The sequence below is a fragment of the Lissotriton helveticus genome, chromosome 7 (assembly GCF_964261635.1).
Source record: "Lissotriton helveticus chromosome 7, aLisHel1.1, whole genome shotgun sequence".
NCBI lineage: Eukaryota > Metazoa > Chordata > Amphibia > Caudata > Salamandridae > Lissotriton > Lissotriton helveticus.
This window is the reverse complement of record NC_136068.1, coordinates 1,821,016,275-1,821,031,329: the sequence shown is the minus strand read 5'-3', so window position 1 is coordinate 1,821,031,329 and position 15,055 is coordinate 1,821,016,275. Positions and strand designations below refer to the sequence as shown.

At 48.0% G+C, this 15,055-nt stretch overlaps 1 protein-coding gene across 1 annotated transcript in view; it reads left to right on the top strand.

Annotated features, from left to right (window-relative positions):
- The window catches only part of LOC144770809 (D(2)-like dopamine receptor), a 160,269-nt gene that overhangs the window by 102,617 nt on the left and 42,597 nt on the right, over positions 1–15,055 (top strand). The gene's annotated exons all lie outside the window — the stretch shown is intronic.

Here is a 15,055-nt window from a genome sequence, read left to right as displayed (position 1 = left end):
GTGTCAAAGGCTGCGGACAGGTCGAGGAGCACAAGCATGGCTACCTCTCCCCTGTCCACAGTCTCCCGCACGGTCTCCGCCACCTCCAGAAGGGCAGTCTCCGTGCTATAACCGGTCCTAAAACCGGATTGCGAATCTTGTAGCAGGACATTGCTTTCAACATAGTCTGAGAGTTGTTCTTGCACAAATTTTTCCAAGATTTTGGCCGGTTTAGGTAGCAAAGATATCGGACGATAGTTACTGAGAACAGCAGGGTCTGCATCAGATTTTTTTAAAAGAGGAATGAGGATAGCCTGCTTCCAGGTCTCCGGAAACTGGCCTGATACGAGAGAAGAGTTCCAAGTTGACTAAGAGATTAAAAAAGACATAACAGCGGTGTTTTTGCTCAGGCTGTCTGAAATGGGGGATATTTTTAACATAAAAGTAAGCACATTTGTATAGACAAAAAATAAAAGACAGGAGAAATTATTAACAATTCAGTCGCATTATGATTTTGTCCTTTGCAAGAATATCACAAGAATGCAGAGTAGATTAAGTCTTGCGCTTTGAGACAAGATGCTGATAGGTTTAATGTATGTACCACACAAGACAAGGGGGCATATTATCAAGAACGGTGTTAAAATTATCGCTGCTTTAGGGGCAGAAAACTGCTGCTAAAGCGGCGATAATGGGCTTGATAATATGCCCTTGTGAATTCCCGTAAAGCCCAGGTTCACACCAGAACATGGGATTCTATGGGAATTCACAAGGGCATATTATCAAGCCCATTATCGCCGCTTTAGTGGCAGTTTTCTTCCGCTAAAGTGGCGATAATTTAAACACCGTTCTTGTTAATATGCCCCAAAGTTATTTGTCTCTTCTCTTGACAGTTACTTATAGGTGGTCACTTATCCCAGCACCTGCAGAAGAATGGAAGATTGAATTAGTCAGCAGGGATTCAACACTCACACTTGTGGCCTGCAGCTTAAATTTACACCAAGACCCCTACAAAGCACAAGTGAAGCCACTGATCTCTCTACTTGGATTAAAACATGTGACATGCAGATTATGCTCAGTACTTTGCAACAGGTACATTAACCGCTTGGGCTCTCTTAACAATGTTGCAACCTGAGACATGTTGGAATCACACAGATCTCTGCAATAGTATCTTAACCTGCTGAGCTGTTTTCACCAGCTGATACACTTAGCTGGCAGATGTAGTTGTCAAGATAACTTAAAGTAATGGTCGCAAGACGTAGTGTCACCAGGATTTTTGCAGGTTCTAGCACCTGCCAATGCCTACAGCCAAAGAGGCTTTGAAGAATTGAGAAAGCTCAGATCTTCTCAGGAAGAAGAGGTGTTAATGCGGACAGCGGTCCCAAAATATGGATCTTAGAGGTCCTTCTGGTCTTCCACCTCCTACCACAGTCGCTTCCTGAATCGGGTTTGGCAGAGGCCTCCGTCAATACCTACAAGTTATTTTCAAGAATGATCCCTGATCAATTGGTCCCCTCGGGGGACATTTACTGCCGACTGATCGCTCTCTCATCCTCTCCTCCTGTCAGTCACTTGTAAATCTTACATGGATTGATGCTCAGGTTTGCACTAATGCTCCACATTCTGTCTGAAGTCTGCTTCTGTGGCCCATCTTCCTCTAAGAATTTTCTAGAGAACTGATTTTTATACCATGTAAAATTTAAAGCTCCTTTGAACTCTGCTATCGCCTCAGACGACGTTTCTTAATGAAGAAATGCCCTATTTTACCCACTTTCTGCTGTTCGGCAGGGCTACTTTATCAGGGTTTTCGTTTCACTTTATTCTCGGTTTCATATATTGGAAGGTCTTTTTTATTTCAAAGCACAATCTCTTAATGACATCCCAGGTGCTTCCCTAATTGCTTGACTTTCTTTTCCTACCTCCCACGCAGGAGCTGTCAAGCACAATATTGGACGCGCATTTTTCAGCACATGGGCCCTGCTTGAACCAGGATAAGCGACTGACGGGGACTCAGATGGACCTAATGTTTATCAATCAGAGTACTTGTAAAGTGCGCTACTTACCCGTGATGTCCAGCGTGGAACCTTGGTTCCCCTATGTTCCCTTCCCTCTGCATTCTTGATAAGACAGTTGAGATTCCTTGGCTGTTGGATGAGGTTGTATTAAATACCTCCTACTTAACTACTACTGGTGTGGTTATCCACTTTGTTACACTGGCGACGCTTGGCTGGGATCAAGAAAAAGGATCAAGCTGAGAGGAGACAACCTCAATGACAACAAGGGGAAAAGAACTTTAAAAAAAAAATAACTCACCCTTCAACCGGAGTTGTGTTTCTGCTGCCTTTTCCGGTGTCAGGGTCGAGGAGACGTCGGGCGGCAGAACGAGGAGGTGATTTCATGGCGAAGTATATTTAATGCTGATCCTATGATGAGGAGGTAGGCCCGTGTGTCTTTCCTGAATCTAACGTGACGTATGATATAAAGGAAGAAAGGTGCCCCCTCGCCTGCAGAAAAGCGACCGAGTGTTTTGTGGCGGCCATCTTGGGTGAGTGAAGAACTCGGAAAAGAAAAAGAAGCCCAACTCGACGTGAAAAGAAACCCGAGCGCTTCATGTCGGCCATTTTGAGTCAGGTTCAGACTCCCAGGCTGGAAACAAGCCCGATGTACTAAAGAAAGGAGCGTGAACGGCGTGGGACAGGTGTATTGTCATCGAAAACGGCCGTTTTCGTGAGGAAAAGATCGTTTTTGGAATCATTTTTTTTTAATCCTTTTGTGAACTTGGAACAGTGAAGACGGTTGGAAGTTGGAAAATAAGGGAGTCTAGACACTTGAAACTCTCCAGGCGTGCCGGTAAAGGACTGTTTTCACACGGTGACAGGCACACCTTCTATTTACGTTATAATTTTGATTTAAATTAATTCTGCCTCACCTGCAGTAAGGACATCAACGGTGACAGGCACACCTAGGGTTTTATTCTCTGGATAACAGTATTCTTAAAGCAATTAAAATGTAATATATTTACATTTTCCTTAAATTTAATTACATGTTTGAAGGGAAGGTATTACTGTAAAGAATATGTATGCTTAGGAAGTTTTTTTTTGTTTGAAAAACTGTAACGGGTACTGCTCTAGGTGATTGATTTAGAGTTAAAAGAACTAATTAGAGTATAGCTACCATGCAGAATGTTACTTCTCCACCGTTTTTTTTATCAGATCCAGGAGAACCTTTAGTTAAATGGAAAAAATGGAAAAAGATTTTTGAGAACTGTGCTAGAGTGTGCGGTGCTAACTTGAGTGGGGAAAGAAAACATGCATTATTAATGCATTGCTTAAGTGGAGAAGGACAGGAGGTGTTGGAAAATGTACCTTTACTTACACAAGCTGACCAGAGAGGTTTGAACGAGTATGAAATTTGTGTAAGGCAATTAGATTTACATTACTTGCCTAAGGTAAGCACGATTATGGAAAGGTACTATTTTGGCCTGCGTGAGCAAGGGAAGGAGGAAAGTGTAGAAGAATTCGTTACTTCTTTACGAAAGTTGGCGTCAAGTTGTAAATTTGGTGGGTTGGTGGAAGAAAGGGTTAGAGATCAATTTGTGTTGAGGTGCGGAATTGATAAGATCAGAGAGGAACTCTGGCTTAAGGATGAGCCCCCTTTGGATGAAGTTATTAGTATCGCAAAGAGGGTTGAGCACATGTTAAAGTGTGTTGGTGAGCTGAGTAAAGTCAGTAAAGAAGAATCTACCAGTAGTAAAGTCCAAGAAGTAGAGTGTCAGGTGGTACAGAAAGATATAAAGAAGAAAAATGAGGAACCTGTGCGTGAGAAGAGTACCGAGGTAGATAGCAGTGTTGTTAAGTTACAGCCTGTTAGGAAGTTTTCTACACCCTTTCAGGGTAATTGTTATAGGTGTGGAAGATTTGGACACATGGCTAATGCGAAGGAGTGTCCGGCAAATAGGTTCAGTTGTAATGTGTGTGGGAAAAGGGGTCACCTTGGGAAGAATTGCAGATTAAGAAACAAGAGAGATTATGGGACAGAGACTAAGTTGGTTAGTTTTCAAATAAGTGAAGATGATGTGGAGCACCCTACTGATTGGGTTTTGGTGGGGAATGTAAGTGTCGAGATGAAGTTTGATTCATGTTCCCACATCACTTTTGTTGCAAAGGATGTCTACATAAAAAATTTTAAAGGGAAAAAGTTTCTTAAGAAACGTGACATTAATCCAAGAGGTTACAATGAGTTGCCCATCAAGTTGTTGGGTTACTTTGAAGATTGTATTGAGTTTAAAGGAAGGTTTACTGACGCAAAAATCTATGTAGCTGAACGTGGTGACAGTTTGTTAAGCTGGTCACATCAAGCACGTTTAGGTGTCATTCTTAACCCCAATGCACATCCTTCTGTACAAGTTCAGTCAGTCGAAGGGGATGAAAACAAATTTGTAAAAGAATTTGGTGATTTGTTTACTGACAAGTTGGGTTGTTTGAAAGGTTATAATCACCATATTAAGTTAAAACTTGGCGCTACCCCTGTTGCTGCAAGAGTCAGGCGAATTCCAGTTTGTGTACAAGAAGCTGTAAAGAAGGAGATTGAAAAATTGTTGACCACAGGGGTAATTCAAACTGTTGAAGCAACAGAGTGGCTCGCCCCTATTGTAGTAGCACGCAAACCCAATAATGAGATTCGTTTATGTGTGGATCTTCGTGCACTAAATAAGGAGGTGATAATTGATAAATATCCTCTTCCAAATATAGAGGAATTAGTTTCAACACTTGACGGTGCTTGCTATTTCACCACCTTAGACATGGCATCAGCTTACCACCAGGTTCCTTTGAGTGAGGAGTGTCAGGAGTTAACATCTTTCATTACTCCCATTGGGGCATTTAAGTTCCTAAGAATGCCCTTTGGTCTGGTGTCTGCGGCATCTGTATTTCAAAGGATTATGGAAGATTTGTTCAAAGGGATACCAGGGGTTAGATGTTACCAAGATGATGTGTTGATTTGTGGGAAGAATGTGTTATTACATGATGGGAGGGTTCATACAGTATTGTTATGTTATGTTATGTTATGAGGCATTTCTTGAGCGCACTGTCACCATGAGTTTCCTGGCGCTGGTCGGATCTTAAAGATTAACAGAAGGGTTTTTAGTGAGGATGAGAGAAAAGTGATGTTTTTAGGGATTTCCTGAAAGAAAGAAGGGAACAGGAGGACTTGAGTGAAAGTGGGAGGGAATTCCACAGCTTGGGGGCCAAACAAGAGAAGCTACGGCCACCCGATCTAGAGAGTTTAAAGCGGGGGACAACTAAGAGCTGGAGGTGGGTAGACCTCAGAGTGCGAGAGGGACGGTAAGGAGTGATTAGGGACTTGAGAAAGGCAGGAGAGGGGCCAGTGAGAGCCTTGAAGACCAGGCAGTGGACCTTAAAAGCAATCCTTTCGCTGACTGGTAGCCAGTGAAGATGACGTAGTAAGGGTTGGGCCGACTGCCATCTGGGGATTTTGAGAGCAAGCCTAGCGGCCTGGTTTTGGACGATCCGTAGCCTGGACAGCTGAGATTTAGGGAGGCCATGGTATATTGAGTTAGAAAAGTCCAGCCGGGACATCACCAGGGCTATTAAGACTTGTAACAAGGCTTCGGGAGTCAGGAGGTGGGGGACTTTCCGTATCCTGTATAGCTGGAACATACAGGAGGATGTTACTGCGCTCACTTGGGCCTTGAGAGTAAGCCCAGAGTCAATGAGGACCCCGAGGCTCTTTACACAGCCAGCAGGAGAAGGAGATGTCCCGAGCTCGATGGGCCAGTACTGAGGACCCCAGTGAGGGGCACTTCTCCCAGGGAGGAGGAGCTCAGTCTTGCCCGGATTGAGCTTTAGTTGATTTTGATTCATCCAGTGCTGGATGTGTGTCATGGCCGTCTGGAAGTTGGTAACAGCATCAGGGGAGGTGAGGGGGAAAATAATTTGTAAATCATCCGCGTAATTAAACACGGTGACGTCCCACTTACCTAGAGAGTGAAGGAGGGGTTGAAGATACAAATTAAAAAGGAGGGGGGACAGGGAAGATCCTTGAGGGACCCCGCAAGGTGACGGAACGCTGGTGGCGCTAAAAGGGCCCAGGCTGACTGCCTGAGACCTCTCCTCTAAAAAGGATTTAATCCAGGACAGAGCAGCCCCACAGACTCCGGCAGACTCGACACGGTGGATTAGGATGTTATGGTCCACCGTGTCGAATGCAGCCGATAAGTCGAGTAGGACTAATGCCTGGGGTTGTCCTCTGTCATCGTTGCTTCTGAGGTTGTCCAACACGGCAAGAATCACAGCCTCGGTGGAGTGGGCTGGTCTGAACCCGGCCTGGTTGGTCGCCAGAAAGTTGGACTCCTCGATAAATTGCGAGAGGCAAGTCGTGACATGAGCCTCCAAGATTTTAGATAGGAAGGGCAAGAGGGAGATGGGGCGGTAGTTAACGAGGACCGCAGGGTCGGCGCCAGGTTTCTTTAAGAGGGGCACCAGTACGGCCTCCTTAAATGAACTGGGGACTATACCAGAGTTGAGGGAGGAATTGAGTAAAGGGAGAATGCAGTGTGGGAGGGTCTGACAGATATCGCGGAGCACAGAAGGGGGGCAGCAGTCCTTCGGGGATCCAGATTTCACACGGATAGACAGCTTAGCAAGAGATTCCGGGTCAAGTGTAGGGAACCGGGAAAAGGTGAAGGTATTGGCGGGGGAGGGTACTGCTATGGCTGGGGGGAGGGAATGGGGAATGGAGTTTTTGATTGTAGTGATCTTGTCGGTAAAGAAGGAATTTAAAGCATTGCATGATTCTGAGGAGGGAGGCGGGTTCGCGAATGTCCTGGCGTCCGATGTTAGTTCGCCGAGGACCTTGAAGATCTGTTAAGATCCTGTCAGAAATGAAAGCAGACTTGGTAGAGATAATGGCATTTTTGTAGGTTTTTCGCGCGGACACATACGCTTCCCTGTCTGAGCTAGAATAATTACGCCGCCATCTACGCTCCAATTGGCGCAGCTCAAGGTGTTGTTGTTTCAAGGCAGGGTTGTACCATTTGTGAGACTTATTGGGATGTGTTCGAGGGAAGCGGGACAGAGGTGCAAATAGGTCGCTGGCCGTCGTAAGCCAATGTGAGATGTTGGCGTCCATGGTGTTGACGTCTAAAGTGTCAGAAGTTGGAGGCTGGGTCTCAGCGAGTGAGGAAAGGAAAGCGGATAGATCAAGGGACTTCCAATTCCGAGCGGACCCCCCGTGCCGGGGAGGGGGCCTGACCAGACCCTTTACAAGAATACATGATTCGATCAGTGAGTGGTCAGACCAGACGCAAGGGGAGATAGTCGGGCCAGAGAGCGACACCCCCTGTGTCCAGATGTGGTCTAGGATGTTACCCCCGGTGTGAGTAGGGGAGGTAACATGCTGCGTCAGGTTGAGGCTGAGAAGCGCCTCGAACAATTCAATAGCGTGGGGGCTGGCATCAGCGTGGTTAAACCAGTAGTTAAAATCACCGAACATGGCAACACGGGCTGAGGAAGTCATTAAGGCAGAGAGCTGCTCACAAAGAGCGGCGGGGAACAAGGGCATGGGAGTGGGGGGACGATATAGGACAATGAGGGTCAAGGCGCCAGCTTCGGTTGGCAGGCTGATCACGAGATTCTCGACGTCGGGAAGGCATAATGACGAAGACGTGATGAAAGGTAAGCCTTTACGAATGATTGCCGCAACCCCGCCGCCGCGGCGGCCGGTTGGTGTTAAGCATGTAGTAGTTAGGGGGTAGGGCAGCCAGGATGTCAGGGAGGGAGAGATCAGACAGCCAGGTCTCAGTGAGCAGCAGAATATCTGGGTTCTCGGCCGTTAACAAGAGGAAGATGTCAGCGTGGTGTTGGGGAAGAGACCGTGTGTTGAGATACAGTATGCGGATGCGAGTCTCGGGCTGGGCAGGGGCAGGCACGGGTACCAGAGTGAGTCTGGGGGAAGGCAAGTCAGCCGCGATGCCGAGAGACATCAAGCGGTCCCAAGTTGTGGATGAGAGAGCACAGGGGTGCCGCTGGAGGTTTCTGAGTGAGGCGGGGGAGTAAGTCATAAAAAGGGCAGCATCTCGGGGCCCTGGGCCCGGCCGGTCGCGGACGGGCGCAGACGGGCTTGCCTTAGGCGCGCCCGCTGCGCCCGTCCGCTGCGCGGATGGGGGAGGCACATGCTTTGTAGGGCCGTTGAGGGCGTGGCCAGAAAGAGTGGGCGTGGCCGGGGGAGCGGCTCGCCGAAGGCGGCGAGCGAGGGATCCTAGGGCCGCTGCAGCTTCTGCCTCAGCTGCGCGGGAGTGTCTCAGGCGAGGGAGAGGTCCCTGAGTGCTGGGTAAGTTTAGTTAAAAAGCGCCAAGCGAGCGCTGTACAAAACAAGTAATTTTTAAAAAGTCAGAGCTAGAATATGGCTCCCGCGGAAGGCAGGGGAGAAATCCGACTGGTTGAGCTTGTAATCAGCTCCTATTTGAGGCCCAGGTGGGCGTGGCCAGAAAGAGTGGGCGTGGCCGGGGGAGCGGCTCGCCGAAGGCGGCGAGCGAGGGATCCTAGGGCCGCTGCAGCGTCTGCCTCAGCTGCGCGGGAGTGTCTCAGGCGAGGGAGAGGTCCCTGAGAGCTGGGTAAGTTTAGTTAAAAAGCGCCAAGCGAGCGCTGTACAAAACAAGTAATTTTTAAAAAGTCAGGGCTAGAATATGGCTCCCGCGGAAGGCAGTGGAGAAATCCGACTGGTTGAACTTGTAATCAGCTCCTATTTGAGGCCCAGGTGGGCGTGGCCGGAAAGAGTGGGCGTGGCCGGGGGAGCGGCTCGCCAAAGGCGGCGAGCGAGGGATCCTAGGGCTGCTGCAGCGTCTGCCTCAGCTGCGCGGGAGTGTCTCAGGCGAGGGAGAGGTCCCTGAGTGCTGGGTAAGTTTAGTTAAAAAGCGCCAAGCGAGCGCTGTACAAAACAAGTAATTTTTAAAAAGTCAGGGCTAGAATATGGCTCCCGCGGAAGGCAGGGGAGAAATCCGACTGGTTGAGCTTGTAATCAGCTCCTATTTGAGGCCCAGGTGGGCGTGGCCAGAAAGAGTGGGCGTGGCCGGGGGAGCGGCTCGCCGAAGGCGGCGAGCGAGGGATCCTAGGGCCGCTGCAGCGTCTGCCTCAGCTGCGCGGGAGTGTCTCAGGCGAGGGAGAGGTCCCTGAGTGCTGGGTAAGTTTAGTTAAAAAGCGCCAAGCGAGCGCTGTACAAAACAAGTAATTTTTAAAAAGTCAGGGCTAGAATATGGCTCCCGCGGAAGGCAGAGGAGAAATCCGACTGGTTGAGCTTGTAATCAGCTCCTATTTGAGGCCCAGGTGGGCGTGGCCAGAAAGAGTGGGCGTGGCCGGGGGAGCGGCTCGCCGAAGGCGGCGAGCGAGGGATCCTAGGGCTGCTGCAGCGTCTGCCTCAGCTGCGCGGGAGTGTCTCAGGCGAGGGAGAGGTCCCTGAGTGCTGGGTAAGTATTGAAGAGAATGTTGGATGCGGGCCTGACGTTACGCAGAAGTAAATGTAAATTTGGTGTCACAGAACTTGATTACTTGGGCCATCACATTTCAAGACTGGGTATTAGTCCTAAGAGAGAGTTGGTTGACACAATCGAAATGTTAGAAGAACCTTCATCTAAAGAAGAAGTCTCCTCGTTTTTGGGAATGGCGGAGTTCTATAATAAGTTTGTGAGAAATTTTGCCGATAAGACTGTACATTTGAGGAAGCTATTGTGTAAAAATGTGGAGTTTGTGTGGTCACAAGAATGCAGTGTGAAGTTCAAACAAGTAAAGTCTGATCTTAGGAATGCACCTAACTTACAGGCATTTGTACCTGGGAATCCCACTTTCATTGTGACTGATGCGAGCAATAAAGGTTTGGGTTCTCTGTTGATTCAGGTAAGGAAGGGTCGTGAAGAGTTGATTGCGTGTGCTTCTAGGTGTTTGAAAGGGGCTGAACTAAGTTATTCGGTCATCGAAAAAGAAGCCTTAGCAATATTCTGGCCGGTAAACAAATTCAGGAAGTTTGTGTGGGGTTCATCTTTTACAGTCAGATCTGATCACAAACCCCTAAAGGAAATATTTGAAAGGAAGGGTTTAGATTCCATTTCCTCCAGGATAAGACGGTGGGTAATCTCCTTGCAGGAGTATGATTTTAGGTTTGAGTACATTCCTGGTAAGAGTAACGTCTCTGCGGATTGCTTGTCCAGATTGGTGAGTGTTGTAGGTGAGGTTGGCGGTCAGGATGTTGGTGAGCAATTAGATTTTGATTCAGAGTTAAGTGTTTGTTTGTGATGTTACTCTGGGAGCTGTGAAGGAAGATGAGTGGAAGGTTGAGTTGGCAAAGGATGATGAAATGTTGGGTGTTATCAGCCTTTTGCATCAGAATAAGTCTTCTTCCCTCAACAAACCATGGTCTCTGGTGGCGAATGAATTGGCTGTTGTTGATGGTTTACTTATGAGGGGAACCAGATTGATTCCGCCTTTGAATCTAAGGAAGGTTATTGTGGACATGGCCCATGAAGGACATATGGGTATTTCTAAGACAAAAGAACGAATACGTCAGAATTTTTGGTGGCCGGGTTTGGACATAAAGGTGGAACGTGTTGTAAGGGAGTGTACCCCATGTCAGATCAGTGATAAAGTGCTTAAGACAAGAAGCCCACCCATGGTTTGTAGAAGATTGCCTAAATCTCCCTGGGACGAGCTGGCAATCGATATAGTGGGTCCTTTGCATGGTGAAAGACAGACTCCCTACATGTTGGTTTTGTTAGATCTATATTCCCGGTGGGTGGAGGTAAGTTTGGTAAGGGAGGTCACAAGTCAGTCCGTGATTTCCTTTCTTGATTCTGTGTTCAAAAGAGAGAGTTTTCCCAACTCTATTCTTTCAGACAATGGTCCTCAGTTTTGTTCAGGTGTTATGGAGGATTATCTTGTCAAGTGTGGTGTTCATAAGAAAATTTCATTATACCACCCTGAGGCGAATGGTGCTTTGGAGAGACTTAACAGGACTCTCAAGGAGTGTTTTCAGTTAGCAAAGGTTAATTGTTTGGATTGGAGAAGTGAGTTACAGAACCGGATAACCGCTTATAGGTTCACCCCGCATTCTTCCACAGGGAAAACACAGTTTGAACTTTTCAAGGGGAGGGCTCCCAACACTTGTTTGTGTCCGGCATGGATGGTGACTGACAAAGGTGTTAAAAACAATGATGTTGCGGCTTGGAGAGATAAAGAATTATCTTTGCAATTGAGGAGGAAAGTGTATGTTGACAAGAAAAAATCTGCAAAGGTTATGAATTTTAAAGTTGGGGAGAAAGTTAAGATAAAAGCACCTGTTGGATGTCAAAATTGGTCGAAGTTCTCTGCTCCAAGAACCATTGTAAAACTTTTCAAAAATGCTGTTAAGACAGAGGATGGTCGTATATGGAATCACAGTCGCCTCTCTCATTTTGCTGGTTGTGATTCTTCCTTTTATGACAGGTCCTCTTCTCGAGATCTCTCTTCTGTTCCTGTTCAGCAGTCTGCTGGTTCTCACAGGAGTGTGAGAGTTCGCAGGTGGCCTTTGCACTTGCGTGATTATGTTTAATTGGTTTCAGTTACGTTGTTACTTATTTATATGTCAAGAGGAAGAAGTGTAATGATGTCACTTGTTCCATGGCTGGAATGTCCAGCGTGGAACCTTGGTTCCCCTATGTTCCCTTCCCTCTGCATTCTTGATAAGACAGTTGAGATTCCTTGGCTGTTGGATGAGGTTGTATTAAATACCTCCTACTTAACTACTACTGGTGTGGTTATCCACTTTGTTACAGGGGGTGCCGCTACTACTCGAAGAGCCAGGTCTTGAGGAGTCTTCTGAAGGCGAGTAGGTCTTGGGTCTGTCGTATGTGGGTAGGGAGGGTGTTCCAGGTCTTGGCGTCGAGGTAGGAGAAGGATCCGCCGCCGGAGGTCGTTCGTTGGATGCGGGGGACAGCTCCAAGGGTGAGGCTGGCGGAGCGGAGCTGGCGGGTGGGGGAGCGGAGTCTGCTGTTCAGGTAGGCTGGTCCGGCGTTGTAAAGTGCTTTGTGTGCGTGGGTGAGGAGCTTGAAGGTGATATGCATTTTATGGAAATGATAGTAAAGGTGAGGAACAGTCATCAGTAGACGTGGTGGAGACAAAGCGGCGCTTTTGTTCAAAGAGGCCTGGGGGTGAAGCTAGAGGGCCACATTACCTACTAAACTAGTTTAAAACTAGAGTCTGTCCAGGTCTTTATGTAAGAAGGTGCCTAGACACGGCCACCCTTGGCAGGCCTGGTAGCACTTTTTTAGCCATGAAATTCCAAATGAGTACAATTTCCGCGTATACACTGGTACCTGAGTGTCACCTCCAACATATGTTGAAGACAAAGGATGCCGCAGCATTGTCTCCTTGACAATGCATTTCCATAGCGACAACAGGGAGGAAGAACAGATGCGGGTCACCTCCAGGTGACATTCAACAATGCATCCTCTTCCACTCCAGCACGCGCTCATTATGCCTTAACGCGTGAAAATTGCAGACGCCACAGATTCAACGAGCCACAGTGGATACGGAAACACCCAAATGCAGTTAATTCGCAGTGAGAGGTGATCGGTTCTCCCCCTCACCCTGACCTCGGTATGTTTTTTGTCTATTCAGCTCCCTGGGAGAGTTCAAAATACTTACATTCGGTGTCCTTTTAAATGTCTTCGGCAAATTCATCAGAATACGAATGTTGAATATTTACTTAATGAAAGCTGGGAAGAAACGTGGCATAGGCTGCTTGCAAAATACCGGCGGGAAAGCGCCGAGTTTTCGAGTCAATGAGCTAGCATGGCTGTGAAGTTATCGGGTTATCGAGCTGACAAAATTGTTCTGGTCCCTTCATTTCCTGCTTATTCCTTTGTCTTCTCGGCTCACTCCACCGATCAGCTTTCTTCTCTCCTCCTCATTCTCTCCCTGACTTTCACTCTCTCTTTTCCCTCCTTCCCTCGCACTCTTCCCCGGTTTCCTTTCTCTCTTTTTCCTCTTCTCCTCTCCCTCTTTTTCCGCCCTCTCTATCTCTTCCTGGTATGTCTTGCTAAGAACAGATTCGGGCTCTGTTCACCTTCCCGCCCTCCCCTCATCTCCCTTTGAATCCCGGCTGCCTTTGTTTAACACCTCTTCTCCTCGTTTCTCACTCTGTATCCACACCCCTCCCCCACCCAGAACATGGACCACCAGAGATGAAAGTCTTTCTGGGCGTCTCTCGGCGGCCGAGCGCCTCGGCAGCTACTGTTCCGAGTCCCTCCGCTATACACGAGAGGGACAGATGCCGGGCATCCACCGACCCCCGGTGGGCAGCCATCCCAGGTGCGGCAAGGGCTGGCGTCAGCCTTCTGACATGGGCCTGCAAAACACCTATTGAGCTGAAACCACTGCTCTCCGAGGTCGTAGGAGCACCCCCGTTTCTCTCTGTGAACCCACAGCTCATGTTTATTTGAAACATGTATCCAGGGCTTTAAGTGGGAAGAAAAACAGGGGGGAGGGAGGGTCTCTCAAAGGGGCGTGGCCAGTGTAAATAAGGGCGTGGCTTAAAAACACGTAAGCCAAAAATCTGGGTTTATCATAGTGTGCCGCCCGACTTGTATTTTGTTGTTTTTGTCATTGCATCCAGATATATGATACAACAAGTAACATCACACCTACAACAAGCCAGGACTATTGGCTTTATCAATAATTGTTAGTTGCATAAAATAAATAAGCAACCTATAACTTGTATATAAAAAACTAGCACTTAAAGCCCTGGTGATACCACGAAAATATTGCTGCTCCTGAGTTTCAAAAAGAGAAGGAAAATCCAGAGAGAAATGACTCTCTTTAAAGGATTTCCCCTCCCCCTCAACACCCACCTGGCATGACGTCATGCCGTGACGTCTCCACCAGTGAGAAGTGAGCAGCGCACATTGATGTACCTGCTGTCACTGCAGGACTGCCTGTGCCAGGGCACAAAACAGAGCCCGATAGAGACCCGTTTTTTGGTCCCCGTTAAAAAACTGCTGGTGCTCAGACCCAGTGAAACCCGGCCCACTTAAAGCCCTGCATGTATCCTATATCTCTATCTCCTCCGTAGGACTGGCTGACCCTAAAAAGGTTGACCACGCAGAGCGGGAAAAAATCTGAGTCCGAAGGACAGAGCCCACAAAGAGCTGACTCCATGGGATATTCCCACAAACGGCACACAAATGGCAGATCCTACAAAGCCTCGCCCCTTTGGGTTGACCCTACAAATGGCTGACCTTACAAAGGGTCAAGGCATAGGATTGACCCCAGAAAGGTATGACCCTACAGAGGCTCACCCCATAGCATTGACTCTACAAAAGGCTGACCCTACAAAGGCTCAAGCCATAGGGATGACATCACAAAGGGCTGAACCTTTAGGGATGACCCCACAAAGATCCCAGAAAGGGCTGACGTCACAAAGAGTGACTTCATAGGATTGACCCTACAAAGATCTGACCCCTTCTGAATGCTACAACAAAGGATGAGACACGACTGACCCTGGGGGCTGAGCCCATACATGTCCCACTGCTGATGTACTGGTTGGAAATATTCACATACAGGCCTTGAGACAAAGTTGGGCAGTGGCCACAAATTCTGCACTCTGTGAGAAAAGGGCTGAGTTCATGGCAACCACTCCTCTCCCCCCCCCCCCCACCCTCGCCCCAGGGCATGTCAAGGCACAGTGTGGTGTAGGAAATGCCACCAGTGGATTGTCTGCAGCATTTATCACCCCCCCACACACACACGATTAAGAAGATTCTCCCTTCCCATTCAGCGTGACGTCAGACACTTTTGCACCGCCGATGCGTCACTTTTTGTGACGCAGTCGCGGCATAAACAAAGTGCCACATTGCGCTATATTTACCAAGTGACGAATCTAGGAGGATGCGTCACTTTGTAATACGCTGCGCCACATAATACCTGCGCCAGGTATAATATATTCAGGGTGAGCGTTCCCTCGCATCAAAGGCTCGTAGAAGCAGTGCAGCAAAATCTATAAGATTTCAGTGGGCCTCTGCCATTGCGTCATTGCG